Here is an 18737-nt window from a genome sequence, read left to right on the forward strand (position 1 = left end):
AAGATGGCAATTGTATTCAAAGTAATCTTCATATTCAAAGCAATTCTTATCAAAATATTAAAGATGTTTCTTGTAGGAACAGAAAAATCCATCCTAAAATGCAGATAGAATCTTAAGGGATCCCAAATAGCCAAAACAACTTTGAAAATAGAAACAAAGTTGGAGGTCTCACACATCCTTATTTTATTTTATTTTTTTTAAAGATTTTATTTATTTGACAGATGGAGATCACAAGTAGGCTGAGAGGCAGACAGAGAGAGAGAGGAGGAAGCAGGCTCCCTGCTGAGCAGAGAGCCAATGTGGGGCTTGATTCCAGGACCTTGGGTTCATGACCGGAGCCGAAGGCAGAGGCTTTAACCCACTGAGCCACCCCAGTGCCCCTCACACATCCTTATTTTAAAATTTACTACAAACCAACCATAATTAAAACAATATGTTACAGGCATAAAGGCAGAATATAGAGCAGTAGAATAGAATAAAGAATCAAGAAATAAACCCTCACATGTATAGTCAAATGATTTTTAACAAGCACACCAAGATCATTCGATGGGGAAAGGACAGTTGTTAGTGAATGGTGTTAGTATGCTTTATGGTTACCATAAGGCAAGTGGGTGGGGAATGGGTGAAATAGGTGATGGAGACAAAAAAAGGGCACTTGTGATGAACACTAGGTGTAGTATGGAAGTTGTATGAATCACTATATTGTACACCTGAAACTGGTATTATACTGTATGTTAACCAACTTGAATTTAAGTAAAAACTTTAAAGAATACAAATAGAATGGCCAAAATATCAAGTAATTCCAGTCCTGGGTATACACCCAAAAGAATTGAAAGTGGAGGCACAAAAGGATATTTGTACACTCATGTTCCTAGTGGTATTACTCACAATAGCCAACAGATGGATGCAACCCACATGTCCAACCACAAATGAAAGGATAAGCAAAATGTAGCATATACATACTATGGAACATTATGCCGTCCTTAAAAGGAAGGAATTGTGACCTATGCTACCAACATGGACGAACCTTGAAGATATGGGTAAATTCCGTATGAATGTGAGGTAGCTACAATAGTCAAATTAGTAGAAACAGCAAATAGAATGGTGGTTTTCGGGGGCTAAGGGAAGGGGGAAATGGAGAGTTAGTGTTCAATGGGCATGGGAAGATGAGAACGTTCTAAGAGAGGAATGGTGGTGATTGCACAATGTGAATATATTAATTCGACAGAACTGTACACTTAAAAATGCTGAGTTTTATGCTATGTATTTTTTACCACAATAGAGAACAAGACAAAATAAAATTTCTATAACAGTAGAACTTAGAATCTTAGAGATAGGAAACTATTAAGTATCATCAAAAGTAATTATGAACATATGATAGATCCTGGCTACTAGAAGGGAATACATCCTGCAGAAAGTTGACTTTCAGTATGCTGAAGTTGGATTTTTTTTAAAGATTTTATTTATTTATTTGACAGACAGAGATCACAAGCAGGCAGAGAGGCAGGCAGAGAGAGGTAGGGAAGCAGGCTCCCTGCTGAGCAGAGAGCCTGATGTGGGGCTCAATCCCAGGACCCTGGGATCATGACCTGAGCTGAAGGCAGAGGCTTTAACCTACTGAGCCACCCAGGCGCCGCTGTGGTTCGATTTCAATCATTCTTTTCCTTGTTAGCTAAACATAGTGCTTTTGGATAATGGGGGTGTAAGATATGATCAAGAAATCCCACTGGCATCTTTTCATTGCTTTACTTCTTTCAGTGTTATTACATTAAGTAGCATAAAGCATAGTGCTAAGTTTGGACAGGTTACAACACAGATTAAAAGAAAAGAATGTTAATCAAAATCAGATCGGTTACAATGTTTAGGCTGGAAGGGACAGATTGCTGCCCAGTCCTCATCTAAGAAGCCTGATTTAATCTGCTTTACACCACCAGCTGACATGTCCACTGAAGGCGGATGCCACCTTGGGAACCTGCAAACATTGCGAACTGTTAATAAATTCAACCTTCAGCGGAGGCAGCAGCCAGACCAAAGGTGGGAAGGGTCTTGTCCGTCGTGGTTTATCTCTAAGCTCTATGGAACATGTATTGAAAACCTCTGAAAAAAAGTAGAAAGACCCCTAGAGTAAGACTCAACAGTCTTAAGCACAGTTCTGCTACTAAAATCTACAGGGACCATCGCGAAGTCCCTCATTCTCTCTCAGTTAAGTTTTCTGGTCTGTAAATTGAAGCTGTTTATTCCAATTTCTTTCATTTCTAAAAGACCATGATCTACTACTGATTGACCCATATATATTAGGAACTTCAAAGTAATTCATGGAATAATAATGAGTCAGTCAGGCTGAACTATGGTTTATTATGAGAATAGGCATAAATCAACAGCAAATTTTTTTTATTAAATATTTTATTTATTTATTTGACAGAGAGAGATCACAAGTAGGCAGAGAGGCAGGCAGAGAGAGAGAGAGAGAGAGAGAGAGGAGGAAGCAGGCTCCCTGCTGAGCAGAGAGCCCGATGTGGGACTCGATCCCAGGACCCTGAGATTATGACCTGAGCCTAAGGCAGCGGCTTAACCCACTGAGCCACCCAGGCACCCAACACCAAATATTTTTAACTCTTCAGAAGAAAGACACATTGGCATAGAGGCATTTAACTTATAAACCAAGGGATGCTGGTGATGACTCTAATCTGTCTTGATTAAGGAGCTTGAATACATGTATAAGTGGGTTTTATGTAATTATGTATTTAATTTTCTTTAATTTTATGTAATCATGTATTTTATTTTCTTATCACACATAAATAATGTTTTCTTCCTTTTTGGTGCAATGGTTGAACAGACCACATAGAGAAGAATGAGAATTTACTCTGTCCTTCTCTCCAAATGGCCTCCGGTATGGTAACATATCTCCATCTATGACTCTCCTGGACTGATCCTTTACAATAAAAGACTTCCTACTGTCCACTCTTCTGATCCTGATCCTGACATCTCTACCTTCTACTCAGAGTTCCGTCGTTACTTCTCACCGTTACCTGCCCTTGTTTGTGGGCAAGTCCCACCCATTCCCACATCTAAAGGGCGCTTTTGGGAAAGCCAGACTGGCTTAGAATCAGCTCCACATGCAGCACAGGAGAAGTAGGTTCTCCATGCACTTTGTTTACCAGAACTTTCTTTTCATTCTTGGAATGGCTACAGACCAAAAGCATTTCTTTAGTACAGTTTCCGTACTACTAAAAGTATCTGTATCTGCAGGAGAGAAAGTAGCACCATGAAAATTTCTTTTTTTCCGTCTGTCCAAATAACTCCAAGGAATAGTGAATGATAGCATTGGTATTATATCCAACAAAATTTGCAATTGTAAGACCTAGTTTTAAGCATACTAATTTTGTTAGTTTCAAGATCTTGGGAAAGGATCTTATTTTCTGTTGGCTTCTATTTCTTTATTTTTTAAATAGGGGAATTAACTTGTTACAATGATTAGAAAGAATATATTAAAAGTTCCTTGCACAGTTCCTGAACCTGCATAGGCATTCAACAGATCTTAGTTCTTTTCTTCTATAGAAAGCACCCTACTTTGAGTTTGTATTTTGCTAATTATCTTTTTCCTTAAAACATTATTTTAAAACATAGTCTACAGTGAGGTCTGGTATTTGTTATATCTGCTTCATAGTTGGGCAAGTTGTTCTTTACCCCAACCTAAAGTTCCATTTTCTATTATAGATGTTGTTATTTTGCAGTTGGTATAAAAACATTTCCAACAAATAACAACTGTGAGTTGTGGGCTGTTCTTTGAGGGTATTAGCCTTTTCTTTAACAACAAAAGGGCTTAATCTTACTCTCTCCTTTTTATCCAGTGCAGATCATGTCTGGAAGCTGAAATTCATTAAATCAGTGTTTCCGCCCATGGACCATCTAAAACAATCCATGTGTTGGGGTCACACCCTGGGAAATTCTGATTCAGTGGCCCTGGGTGGGGTTTCCAAATACATAACTTGGAATTACTCCAAAAGGAATTAGGATGAGCATCTCTGATTAACTAGAGCCAAATTAAATCAGGGCAGAAAAAGAGCATGGGCCATTACAAAGCTCAGCAGGTTTCTCAGTATCATTCTTAATTCTCGGACTCTAGTGCACAGTTTCTCAGAGATGAGAATAGAATTTTAATTGAGGTTATATTTCCATGGGAACAAGAAACCCAGTGCTCCTTCGTGTTCCCAGTCATATCTGTGAAAAGGTATCCTACTGTTCACTCTAACCAGCCGCAATGCAGCAAACACTACTGCAACTAATTTGCTGCTTTACATCGCCTCTCCTAGAATACACCTTGCACATTTGTTAACTATAGACAACGATGTCTCTGTGCAAGATTTTCCATCTCCCATGATTAACCTCACAGAGGAAGGATTTTAGAACTGATGTCCACCATTCTGATTTTACAAATAAGGAAATTGAAACCTATGGTGAATAATGATTTTGCCTACGGTCTCACAGCTAGGGTGAAAACTTTTTTTTTTTTCTTTTTTGGGTATACTCTGTGTAACTAGCTTTTGTTTTTCTTGTTGGGTAAAGAAATAAATATGTTTTATAAAAAGTAGCAAAAAGAAAAAGAATCAAGTGTCAAAGCACCATAGACTGTCCATAAACCTCAGAGAATCCAAGACGTTTATTATACTTCACCATTCATAATACTTTTTGATTCTTTTTTTTCTATAAATCCCCTAATTAAAATAAAGCCTATTCTTTTTTTTCTGTAAATCCTCCAATTAAAATAAAACCTATTGACACCTAGTGAAGTTTAAAGCACAATATAATGCTGCTGTTTCCTCTAGTCATAGGAAAGAACAACACCTTATCTATCACCATTCACAACAGAGTAGGAGGAGAAACTCGAAATTTTTTTTGCAATAATTTAATTTTTTTCTTTCTAACCAATATGTGAAACCTATAAAACACACATAAACTAATAAGTGGAATGCCTGGGTTTGGGGAATCAAATTTATTTTTTGTCTTTCATAGGTGGTCTCACAGCATGCTTATTGGAGAGTGAGTTGTGAACAAAACAGATTCAAATGTTAATCTCTTTGGTTTTTGCCCAATTTTGAGTATATTGAAAAAAGAGTTTATATTCTATGTATTGACAGAAAAAAATCCAACATAACAAACACCTGTGAAACCACCACTGGCATATGAAGTAGAAAATTGCCATTATCTTTGAAGCTCCTTCTCTATCTTACACTTGTTCTATTCTCTCTTCCTTTTCAAAAATAACAAATATTCCAAATTTGGGCCTTATCTTTCTCTTGATTTTCTTTATAATTTTACCAAGTATGTGCATATTTTTAAAGTTTGTATAATAGGAATCTTACCATATATGTTCTTCTCTTGCTCACTTTTGTAATTCAAAATATATTCCTCATTTCCTAATGTCTTTTTGCGGAGTCTTGTTTCATTCATTTTCACTTCTAAAGCAGTACTTTGAAAGAATTTACTGTAATTTATTTATTTTTTCTATTAGACATTTGTTTTATTTCCTGTTTCTTGCTAATACAAGTGATGCTTCTGGGATGCCTGGGTGGCTCATTCGGTTAAGTGTCTGCTTTTGGCTCCAGTCGTGGGATAGAGTCCGGCATCGGGCTCCTTGCCAGGGAGGCTGCTTCTCCCTCCACCTCTGCTGCTCCCCCTGCTTGTGCTCTCTCTCTCTCTGACAAATAACTAAAATGAAATCTTTACAAAACAAAAACAAAAACCAAGTGGTGCTTCTCTAGTCCTTCTTGCTCATGTCTTTTGGTGTTCATATGCAAGCTTTCTTTCTTGAGGGTATATTTATGGAGGAGTGAAAATGCTGGATCCTGGGAACATGTGTATGTAAACTTAATAGATAGTATGCTTCTGTTTTTCAAAGTCACTGCAATAATTAATGTACCTATCAAATCTGTATGAAAGTTCTTACTGTTCTACAGTAGGTGGGAATGACAACTTCTCATATTGCAGCTTTAATTTGCATTTCCATGATTCTAATGAGATTAAATATATTATCAAATGTTTATAGATCATTCCTGCTTCCACTTTTGTAAATTTCTACTCAATTCTTTTGCCTAATTTTTTTTTTTTTAAATACTGGGGTGTTTACCTTTTCAAAAAGTAATTTATTAAGTTCCCAGTATTTTCTATTTTCTAATCTCTGGCCAGTAGTGAATATATTCTAATATATGTCTGGATTTTCAATTTTGGGAATGTCTTAGTAAAATTGTGTTTAATTTTATTGTAGTTGTATTTCTCAATCTTGGTTCCTCTTGGGTCTTACCACCAAGATGGTCTCTCAAATTTTCTTCAAAAATTGTCATAACTGACTTCCACATAAGAGTTGAATAATATGAATTTGCTTTTTCTATGTACTCAATATTTTTCCTAAATGAATAAGCAATTGTCCTACAGCATTCACTGAAATCTTTGTTATTCCTTCACTCAATTTCCATGTCAATTCTATTATAAATTAAATACTCATATACATATGGATTTACCTTGAGTAACAGAGTTTATAAACAATGAGCAGGGTGGGGGGCAATATATGGAAAACTAAGAGGAAATTCAGAGGTAAGGGGATTCTTGCTGAAGACAGACAAGGTGATCAGACATCAGATGATGGATGAGGAATCTGATCAGATATAGAGGGGAGTTTTGGCTAAACTCACTTGCAGAGTTCTTGGTAAACCTGGATTTTGTAAGGAAGTGCACAGATGAGCGTAGGAGAGGTTCAAGAGTCTGACTAAAATTTATTCAAGCAAAGAATCTTTAAGTTCTTGTCTTCTGGTTTTGTTTCCATATTTCTTTTGCATCTCATTCACAGTGGTTTTGGGATTTGGTGTATTTTGTGTGTGGGTACCTTTCTATCTCTTTTGTGTCTTTGGGATTTCATCCCTCAGCATTCTTTGACAGCCTTCTTGGAAGTTTGATGCTCCTGGTTGGTCAGGTTATGCTTCTGTGTAAACCCAAGAGGTGCTTCTCCCATTGCGATCACCATGTTCTTATAAAGCTAGTATAAAACAGAGTTCTCTGAAGGCTGCGCTAAAATTTCTGAAGAAGGAGAAAGTCTTGCTCATTTGTGCCAAATCAGTTTGCACTAGCTGTGAAGCCAGAAAGGTTTGTGTTTGTTTCTGCGATGACATGCCTGGGAGCCAGACCACTTAAAACCAATTCCCTGCTTTTTTTTTTTCCCCCTTTGTGAAAACTCAGGTATTATGAACGTAAGCAGTAGACCTTGGAAAAGGCACCTACGATTTCAAAAGGAATTCTCTCCCAACTGCCCCCACACCCACTTTGTCCCTCACCAGAGTTTGAGATATGCAAATTTCCTTAAAAAAACAAATTAATACTTCATTTGCGAAAAAGAAAATATCTAATATTTTCAGAGAAATAAATGGAAAGAAGGATGTCAAAAAGGATATTTTATTACTAGGACTTAGGCTTCAACTAGTTGTCAAGAACTTCTTAGTATTATAGGGTTGATTTAAAAAAAAAAGACTGAATATTTTGAGATAAATTTGGTATGGAGGAATTATAAGAATACATGTTAACACAGAGCAGGTGCAGAATACTCATTGGCTACTTTTTCTCATCAAAATTGTTCCACATCCCAACTGACTATCATATACTGAGCAGACTATAATATAAAATGAGTATATGAGAAAGAGTTAAAACGTCTCTTGAATTTAGTTGGCGTTTCTTTCTTTCTTTTTTTTTTTTAAGATTTTATTTATTTATTTGACAGAGAGAGATCACAAGTAGGCAGAGAGAGAGAGGAGGAAGCAGGCTCCCTGCTGAGCAGAGAGCCCGATGTGGGACTCGATCCTAGGACCCGGAGATCATGACCTGAGCCGAAGGCAGTTGCTTAACCCACTGAGCCACCCAGGCGCCCTAGTTGGCGTTTCTTAAACATGTATGGATTCCCGATCTATTTAGAATGGAAGAATTTTAGACTTCTGGGATTGATAAGGAGCCTCAGGGAAACTATAACTCTGCTCTTTGATTGTATGGAACGGTGAACCAAGCATCAGACTTACAGAAATTGCCCAAAGTTATAGAACCGTTTAAAGACAGAGCTAAAGCCTGAGTCCACGTCTTCTACTTCTTAATTTGTGATTTGAAAGAATTACTCTACAGTCCTAACATCATGAGGTGCAAAATTCCGGAAGGTCTATATGTTTACTTGGAAGTCTTCCTGTCAATATCCTCTCTGGAACTGTGAGATATGTATAGATTTCAGTTATCATGTAAGGGAGAAAGCATAATTCTTTATTTTTAAATTTGCTTCCAATTCTCAAACCAGATAGTAAGTAGAAGCTGTGTCTTTAACTGAATATAACCTCGTCCTCTTTTCAAATATGACTGTATTTCTCCAAAATCCACAAGGGAAGTTGTGAATCAGAACATAAAAAGAATCAATAGGGTGAGTCTTTGGGGGAATAAACATGCAGAGCTTTTGGAACCAGATTATTTATTCATTATTTATTCATTGCAAGTCCATTAACTAGAAGGCAGATGTGGAGGCCATATGATGACTAAGTTCATGGTGACTTATGAGGATTAACTTTTATCGTTTCATGCTACCATGGAGCTGATGCCAGGAAGGGACTTTGGAGATAGAAGACTGAGTCATCAAGGCAGTTCAAAGCTTCCTGAAAAAGAGAATATTTTAACACTGTCATTTATTTAGGACCAATTTTGGAACTATTCCCATTTTGTCTTTATTTTACTTGTACTTTTTTAGTGATAGTGACTTTAACGCTTTCTGAGGGGTACTGACACAGAACTAGAGGCGTATGCAAGTCAAAAAAGGCCTACTTGCTTGGCTCCTCTTCTGATACTTGGCAAGGTTCTTCTTTTGAGCCTGGGAATGAGTGTATTTACCCTGCATTTACCTGGCATTGGCAGAGTGGCTGCAAGTGTCTGGCTGCTTTTTTTTGCAGGGATTTTACTGACAGGTTCATAGATCTGTTTATATTTCAAGAGTCTGAGCATGCTGTGCATTTTTAAAGCCAACAAATTTTGACCGATCACTTCCAGTTAGCCAAGGAATCTACAGTGTGCTTTCACATATTCAATCTCATTTTTAATTTTATTTTTTAAAGATTTTATGTAAATTCCAGTTAGTTAACACACAGTGCAATATTGGTTTCAAAAGCGTACAATCTTGTGATTCAACACTTCCTTACAACACCCAATGCTCATCGCAGCAAGTGTACTCCTTATTCTGAAATCTTATAAGCACTATCTCAATTTAAAAATAAAGGCACGCTAAATTTTTTCATGTTCACAGAGCCAAGAAAGGGCAGAAACTAGATTTGAATGTGGGGCTTTTTGTTCCAAACCGTTTGTCTCTAACCGTGTGTCAAGCTACCTTTAAAAATGAGATGCCAGTTCAGTGGTTTAAGCCTCTGCCTTCAGCTCAGGTCATGATCTCAGGGTCCTGGGATCGAGCCCCACTTTGGGCTCTCTGCTCAGTGGGGAGCCTGCTTCCCCCCTCTCTCTGCCTGCCTTCTGCCTATTTGTGATCTCTCCCTATCTATCAAATAAATAAATAAATAAAAATCTTAAAAAGAAAAAAAAATGAGATGCCAGGAAGATCAGTAACGGGTTTATTTTTTATGCATTTTATTTACTTAAAACAAAACCAAAATAATTTGCCCATTTCTCTTCCACCTCTCCCATCCCTTCCTCTGGCAACTACCAATCTGTTCTTTGTATTCATGATTTTCTTTCTTTCTTTCTTTCTTTTTCTTAACATATATTTTTGATTCCACATATAATTGAGCTTATATGATATTTGCATTTCTTTTGATTTATCTCACTTAGCATAATGTCTGAGAAGTCTATCCATGTTGTTGCAAATGGCAAGATTTTGTTCTTTTTTATGGCTGAATAATATATAAATATATCATCACAATTTATTTAACCATTTGTCCACTATTGGATACTTTGGTTGTTTCCATACCTTGGCTATTATGAATAATGCTACAATAAACACAAAGGTGCATATATCTTTTCAAATCCATGTTTTTATTTTCCTCCAGAAACATACCCAGAAGTGGAATTGCTGGATCATATGGTAGCTCTATTTTTAATGTTTTGAGGAACCTCCGTACTGTTTTCCATAGCAACCGCACACGGGTTCCCTTTTCTCCACAGCCTCGCCAACACTTGTTATTTTCTGTCCTTTTGATAGTAGCCTTTCTAACAGATACGAGGTGACATCTCATTCTGTTTTGATTTGCATTTCCCTAATGATTACAGATGAAGAGCATCTTATCATGTATCTGTTGGCTATCTGTATGGCAGCTTTAGAGACCACTGAATGTGTGCCAAGCCTGAAGTTTGTGCCACAAGCCAAAGCTCCAGAACAAGCAATGAGGCTTCTTTCACACAGAGACTCCGGGGCATCTCTATGTGGCACCTTGGTGGTAGTAGCCTGAGAAGAATCATCTCTTGAATTGCCAGGGTTCTGCAGGAATGAATGTTCCATTGGTCACTAGGGTCATGCAATCAAAGAGCATCCCCCAGGCAGCAGCTGAAAAAAATTGGGGTACCAGACATAAACATCAGGGGAACATGGGCATGTAAATGTCCTCTCCAGGAGACATTAGCAGCCTGCAGTGTGGCAGAAGGTGAGCTCAAAGACATCACCAGCCCTCTGACGTCTCTGGAAAGGATTACAAGGAGGCCCAATGTGTGTTTAAAAAACAGCCTACCGCTGAGGCCACAGTCTTGATGGTTAGAAAATAGGTCTCCTTCGCAGAAAAAACTGAGCTCCTGAGTCTGTTTTTTCTTGCTATGCTCTGGAGGTGGTAACTGTTTAGGAAACTTTCTCCATTGGTCATAGTTCTGTGGGCACCACAAGGGTAAGCCACAGCAGCCAGAGCCAGGCCTTGTGTAGAAGAGTCCTCTAACAGCAATTGCAAAAACTGGGATGCCAGACAAGGGTATGAGCTCCTTCTTGGGTGATACTGATTTCTAGAGTCCCTGGAGACCAGAAGTGTAAGCTCCCCTGCCCTCCAGAGGCCGGCGATCTAGAGCCTTCCGCTAGGCGGCAGCACAGAGATCCGGAAGAACGGAAAGGCTTCCTTCCGTAGAGAGTCCTGGCGTCCGGAGCGACGTAAAGGAGGCACGTGAAGGTGGCGCTCTCTGAGGCGGTCGGGCTCTCTCGGGTGTTCCGGCAGGCTTCTCGACGTGTGAGTTACATTCGACGCCTGGTACTCAGACCGACGCGTTAACAGAGAAGCAGGTGAGCCCCCTTCACTTTCGTTGCCTCTGACTGGGCTCGAAGTAGGACGAGTTCAAGGGTGCAAGCCGTTTAAGAGCCCTTTCTTGGGTCACGAGTCTTGGGGTCTCGGGGTGTGAGCCCCATCGGTTTTCAAAATTAGGTGTTTTGGGGGTTTCTCCCAGGCATGCCTTTAAAGTCGGAGAGCCTGATGTGGGGTTTGAACCCTTTTTTGGGTTTTGCATACCCTCCCGGTCAAAGGTCGTGATGGTGGTGGCGGCGGCGGTGATGGTGAGGCTGTGTCCCAGCCTCTCCTCACTGCTGCAGCCTTGTGTTCTTCTAGTTTGCTCTACGTGCAGTTGTCCCTCAGCCAGTGCTCAGGTGTTTTGTTTTGTTTTTTAAGATTTTTTTTTTAATTTATTTGAGAGAGAGAGAGAGAGAGAGAGAGAGGAGAGCATAAGCAGGGAGAGTGGCAGAGGGAGAGGGAGAAGCGGACCCTCGCTGAGCAGGGTGTGGAGGGGGCTGAGCCCGGGACCTCGGAATCCTGACCCCGGCAGAGAGCAGGTGCTTCATCTACTGATAGACCCAGGCGCCCCCAGCGTTTATGTGTGTGTGTTTTTGTTGTTGTTGTTTTTAATATTTTATTTATTTATCTTTTTGTCAGAGAGAGAGAGAACACAGGCAGAGCGGCAGGCAGAGGCAGAGAGAGAAGCAGGCTCCCCAGTGAGCAAGGAACCCAATGCGGGACTCGATTCCAGGACCCTGAGATCATAACCCGAGCCGAAGGCAGCGGCTTAACCAACGTCCCTGGGCGGGACGCCACCCAGGCGTCCCCTTTCATGTGTTTTTAAGAGGAAGTCGTTCCATGGGCAACTGTAGACTCAGGGTTCCCCTGGGAGGAGGGGAGTTCAGGATCTTCCTAAACTGCCAGCTTAAACCAGAACCAAATTATGGGGTATTAGGACATTGTAGTCTCATCTTTCAGAAATTTTGTAAACAAACTCTCCTCACAATTACAGACAACAGACCAGTTCACATGACAATGTTGATGCCAAATACCAACTATCCTGACTGGGAAGAAGGAAATTAATTGAATATTTGTGGGATAAACCAACATTTATATCATTCTTTCATGTGCCTCATAATGTTATTTCGCTCTCCTCTTTTCTAACAAAAATAGCACACATTTGATATGTCACACCAATATGGAGTTTCCCTCAGGAGTCTTTTATCATCCAAACTTGGACACCTTTGCATGAAGGAAATGCCTAAATCAAGACATAGATAAAAACTGAGGTTATCCTAGAGAAACCAGGTTGTGTGACCAGAGCAATAAGGGATTTTGCCTTTCCCTGATCTGGGTTAGAACTTTTAGTCTATAGCTATGCCTGGCATTCTTAGTTAACTTTCGTGATTCCATCCTCTTCACTGTAAATGAATGCTCCTTAAGGTCAGATATTTGGTCTTGTAAGTCTTAGCATACATTTTCTAATTCTTTGAATGCATACCTCATGGCACTTGTAAGGGTATAAATATATATAGTTACTGGGTTATCCACAAATGACAATTTGCTACATACCATGTATATTTCAAGGTACAATTTTGGCCAAATAAACAAGAAAAGAAGGGTGCCTGGGTAACTCAACTGGTTAAGCATCTGACTCTTGATTTCAACACAGGTTGTGATCTCAGGATCATGAAATCGAACCCCACATTGGGCTCTGTGCTGAGTGTGAAGCCTGCTTAAGATTCTCTCTTTCTTTCGCCCTCTGCTCTTCCCCCCTCCCCCCCGAAAAAAAATCAAGAAAAGAAATCAAGGTTAAAGTGTATCAGTTTATAAGGGAATAAACCGTGAAGCATTAACAAATATCCCCATGCAGCAAATAACATATTCCTTGAAACTAAATCTACCTTAAATTAACATCATTTTATAATCATGCTGGACCAAAAAGACATTTCCAAAAGTGAGAGATTTATGTTTCAAAGTGATAAAATATGAGGGTCAGAGATGAATCACATTTACCCAAATGTATAAACCATATTGAAATACTCCAACTGATTGTATTCAGAATATTAAACCGAGGCATGAAAAAAAATCTTTGTTTACTCAAAGCTATTGAGTATAATGAGTGCAAACCAAGGAAATCTGGGTCTCCAGAGCTAATCCTGATAACTCCTTTTCTCAAATGGAGAGGAAGGTGAAAAGGGGAGAAAAAATAGGAGAGACAAATGGAGAAAGTTTGTTTTGTTTTCTCTTTTAGCAAGTAGGTGTGCAGGAGCCCCAGGGTAAAATCATTGGCTTACATTGTCTCCATTTTAGCACAATAGATAATCTTTTCATACATGTGCATGATTTCCTTTTTCTTCAAATTTTTACTTAAATTCTAGTTAGTTAACATTCAGTGCAGTATGGTTTCTGGAGTAGAATTCAGTGATTCATTACCTACACGCAACACCCAGTGCTCAACATGACAAGTGCCCTCTGTAATCCCCATCACCCATCTAGCCCATCCCCCCACCACGTCCCTCCATCTACTCTCTATTTGTTCTGTCTTTAAGAGTCTCTTATTGTTTGCCTCCCTCTCTCTCCCCCACCTCCCATATGTTCATCTGTTTCATTTCTTAACATCCACATATGAGTGAAATCCTATGATAATTGTCTTTCTCTTATTGGCTTATTTCGCTTAGCATAATACACTCTATTTCCACCTATGTCATTGTAAATGGCAAGATTTCATTTTTGGCAGCTGAGTAATATTCCATTATGTATGTATTCCACATCTTTTTCCATCCATTAGTTGGATGGACATTTGGGCTCTTTCCATAGTTTGGGTCTTGTTGATAATGCTTGTGCATGATCTTCTTTTTCAGTCTGTGCTGTAACTTCAGTGTTTACTTCAGCTGTGTCCCGTGGAAATGAAAGTATATAAATTAAGTAGGGACTTCAAAAGGTATATTTCATTTGATCCATTTAAAATTATTTCTTTGTTTCCACAGAATGAGTGTTACTATTCAAAAAGAGAGGAAACATTATAATCTTAAGGTTATTCATTAAGGGATATTCATTCAAGACAGATAATATCTGACTTATTCCCCAAGTGATGAAGCTGTATCCATATGACATCTCCTTTTGAAAAAGGAAGAAAATCAGACAGCTATTTTTTTCTCTGTAAATGCAATAAAACAAACAGTATATTTTCGTTTCCTAAAAGATTTGTTTTTAGTTGAGTTGTGTGATTGGTTAGTCAGAGTGTAGGAAAAGCTTTAAACTCCTACTTGCATACCTTGCTTCTTTTGAATTACTTCTCTTATGGAAGCTTTTCCGTGGGTGACAGTTTAATCTGTGACAAATCCATAACAGAGCATTCTAAAAATAAAACTAAGATGGTGCTTTCACTTGAGACGTTTAAAAGTTATACAAATTGGATATTTCATAATTTACTTACTATAATGTCAACACCTCCACTGACCCATCCTGTTTATTTATTTGTTTATATCCTTTGGGGATAGCACAGTGTTCAGCATATAGTAAATGCTTAATCTATCATTGTTGATGTAAAGGATTTTTCAAAGTATTCATTTACACATTATAGATATTAGATTTTAAGGACATAGCTTCTGGAATATTTTATTGTGAAACAGTTTATTAGCTGAAGATATAGGTAGGATTTTGGTAAGGAAAATTGCCTTCCTGAGGACTCTAATTAACATAGCAATTATATGTACAGACATATCTCAGAAATATTAGGTGATGGTTTGAGACCACTGCAGTAAAGTGAGACAAATAAATGTTTTGTTTGCCAGTGCATGTACAAGTTATGCTTAGACTATATGTAGTCTGTTAAGTGTTTAATGTCATTATGTCTTAAAAAATGTACATAATTTAATTAAAAAATACTTTATTCCTAAAAAATGCTATCATCCAAGCTTCCTGTGAGTTGTAATCTTCTCGCTGGTAGAGGGTCTTGCCTTGATGTTGATGGCTGCTGACTAACTAAGGTGGTGGCTGCTGAAAGTTGGGATGTCTGTGGCAATTTCTTAAAATAAGACAATAATGAAGTTTGCCGCATTAATTGACTCTTCCTTTCACAGATGATTTTTCTGTAGCAATGTTGTGTGATAACATCTTACCTACAGTACAGCTTCCTTCAGAATTAGAGTCAATCTTCTCAAATTCTGTTGCCACTTTATCAAGTAGGTTCATGCATTCTGATCCTTTATTGTCATTTCAACAATCATCACAGCATTTTATTAGGAGTAGATTTCCTATTAAGAAATCACTTTCTTTGCTCATCCCAAGAAGCAGCTCCTCATCTGTTAAAGTTTTATCATGAGATTATAGCAATGCAGTCACATTTAATTCCAGCTCCCTTTCTTTTTCCACCACATCTGCAGTTACTTCTGCTGAAGTCTTTAACCCTCAGAGTCATCAGTGAGGGTTGGAATCAGCTTCTTCCACACTCCTATTGATGTTGGTATTTGGACCAATATGAATATGAATGTTCATAAAGTCACCTAGAATGGTGAAACTTTTCCAGAAAGTTTTCAATTTATTTTGCCCGGATCCATCAAAGGAATCACTATCTAAGACAACTATACTTTATGAAATGTATTTTTTAAATAAAAGACTTGAAAGTCAAAATGAGTTCTTGACCCATGGGCTGAAGAATGGATGCTGTGTTAGTAGGCATGAAAGCAACATTACTCTCCTTGTCCATCTCCATCAGAGCTCTTGGAGAACCAGGTACGTTGTCAATGATCAGTAATATTTTGAAAGAAATTGTTTTCTGAGAAGTAGTTCTGAACTTCAGTGGGCTTAAAATCTTCAGTAAACCTTGTTGAAACAGACATGCTGTCATGCAGGCTTTGTTGTTTCATTCATAGAGCATAGCCAGGGTAGATTCAGCATGATTCTGAAGGTCAGTGAGTCCTGGGGTTCAAGCTAGTCATCAGCTGCATTAGCCCCTAATAATAATCAGCCTGTGCTTTGAAGTAAGGCATTGATTTCTTCTATCTAATTATGAAGGTCCTAGATGGGATCTTCTTCCAATGGAAGCCCAGTTCATTTCCATTGAAATCTGTTGTTTAGTGTAGCCACCTTAATTATCTTAGTTAGGTCTTCTGGAGAACTTGCTTGCTGCAGCTTCTACATCAGCACTGGCTGCTTCACCTTGCACTTTGATGTTATGGTAGATGATTTCTTTTCTTAAACCTCATGAACCAGCCTCTGCCAGCTTCAGACTTTTCTTCTGCAACTCCCTCACCTCTCTCAGCCTTCAAAGAATTAAAGAGAAAGTTAGAGCCTTGCTCTTCATTCCCTTTGATGTAAGGAGCTGCTGTGGCTGGTTTGATCATCTATAGAGACAACTCAAACTTTCTCCATATCAGCAGTAAGGCTGTTTTTTTTTTTTTTTTTTTTTTTTTTTTTTTTTTTTTTTTAAAGATTTTATTTATTTATCAGAGAGAGAGAGGGGGAAAGAGCGAGCACAGGCAGACAGAATGGCAGGCAGAGGCAGAGGGAGAAGCAGGCTCCCTGCTGAGCAAGGAGCCCGATGTGGGACTCGATCCCAGGACGCTGGGATCATGACCTGAGCCGAAGGCAGCCGCTTAACCAACTGAGCCACCCAGGCGTCCCGAGGCTGTTTTGTTTTTTTATCATTCCTGTGTTCACTGGAATAGCACTTTTAAATGTTTTTCCAAAAATATTTCCTTTGCATTCTCAACTTGGTTAAATGTTTGGCACAATAGGCCTAGCTTTTAGCCTGTCTCAGTTTTCAGCATGCCTTCCTCACTAAGTTTAATTCTTTCTAGATTTTGATTTAAAGTGAGAGACTTGAGACTCTTACTTTCACTTGAACATGTAGAGGCCATTGTAGGGTTATTAATTGTCCTAATTTTCATATAAAATATGAATAGGGAATAGGGAGGGAATCCCCAGGGAATCGGGAGGATCCAATAAAGGGAAAAGAGATGGGAGAATGGCTGGTGGGTGGAGCACTGAGAACACAAACATTATCAAGTTCACTGTCTTATATGGGTCATTGTTTGTGGTGCCCCAAAACAATTACACTGGTAATGTCAAAGATCACTGATCATGGATCACCATAACAAATATAACAATAATGAAAAAGTTTGAAATACTTCAAGAATTACCAAAATGTGACACAGAGACACTGAGTAAGTGAATTTTCTTGGAGAAATGGTGCTGATAGACTTGCTTGATGAAGTTTGTTGCAAAACTTTAATTTGTAAAACAACACAGTATCTGTGATGTTCATTTAAGTGAAGTGCAACAAAATAAGGCATGCCTGTAAACTAAGAGTTGACAACAAAATGGTAAAATGCTGAAAGGTTTTGTATTCAAAGTAACCTTTGGAAATTTTGACTAATAAAAATATTTTAAGTTGCTTGTAAAGCTACAAATTATTCGTATGTACCTATGTTTTAAAGAACTCCCCCCCTAAAAAATAATTATCTGTGTTAGTTGTTAAAATTGTTTTGATCTTTTAGGCAAGAATTAAGTATTTGATATGCAAATAGGTAAGAAAAATGCAGTTTTAACTTAGTTAAATATATTATACTCTATACTTCTCTTCATCTTTGGATTCTTGAATCAGATCTTCAACTTCCAAATGATGAATAAACCCATTTTAAAGAGTGGCTTTACATGTAGTGAAAAGAAGGGCCATCTGTACCCCAATGTTTATAGCAGCAATGGCCGCGGTCGCCAAACTTTGGAAAGACCAAGATGCCCTTCAGCGGACGAATGGATAAGGAAGATGTGGTCCATATACACTATGGAGTATTATGCCTCCATCAGAAAGGATGAATACCAAAAGATGGCGGAGAAGTAGCAGGCTGAGACTACTTCAACTACCAGGAGATCAGCTAGATAGCTTATCTAAAAATTGCAAACATCGGCAGATCGAAGAGAAGAAGAACAGCAATTCTGGAAACAGAAAAACAACCACTTTCTGAAAGGTAGGACTGGTGGAGACGTGAATCCAAAGCAATGGGAAGATAGACCCCGGGGGGAGGGGCCGGCTCCCGGCAAGCGGCGGAGCAACGGAGCACAAAATCAGGACTTTTAAAAAAAGTCTGTTCCGCTGAGCGACATCGCTCCAGAGGCTAAACCGGGGCAAAGCCCACGCGGGGTCAGCGTGGCCTCAGGTCCTGCAGGGTCACAGAAGAATCGGGGGTGTCTGAGTGTCGCAGAGCTTGCGGGTATTGGAACAGGAAAGCTGGCTACAGAGACAGAGCCAACAGTAAGATCACAGTTCAGTGTTACCTTGAACCGGTCGCAGGCTCGGTGAACTCGGAGAGCGGCCGGAGGTCAGGCAGACGGGAGTGACTGGGTGCTGTTCTCTGAGGGCGCACTGAAGAGTGGGGCCCCGGGCTCTTGGCTCCTCCCGGCCGGAGACCAGGAGGCCGCCATTTGTATTCCCATCCTCCGGAACTCTACAGAAAGCGCTCAGGGAACAAAAGC

Source organism: Mustela nigripes, chromosome 3, assembly GCF_022355385.1.
Source record: "Mustela nigripes isolate SB6536 chromosome 3, MUSNIG.SB6536, whole genome shotgun sequence".
Classification (NCBI taxonomy): Eukaryota; Metazoa; Chordata; class Mammalia; order Carnivora; family Mustelidae; genus Mustela; species Mustela nigripes.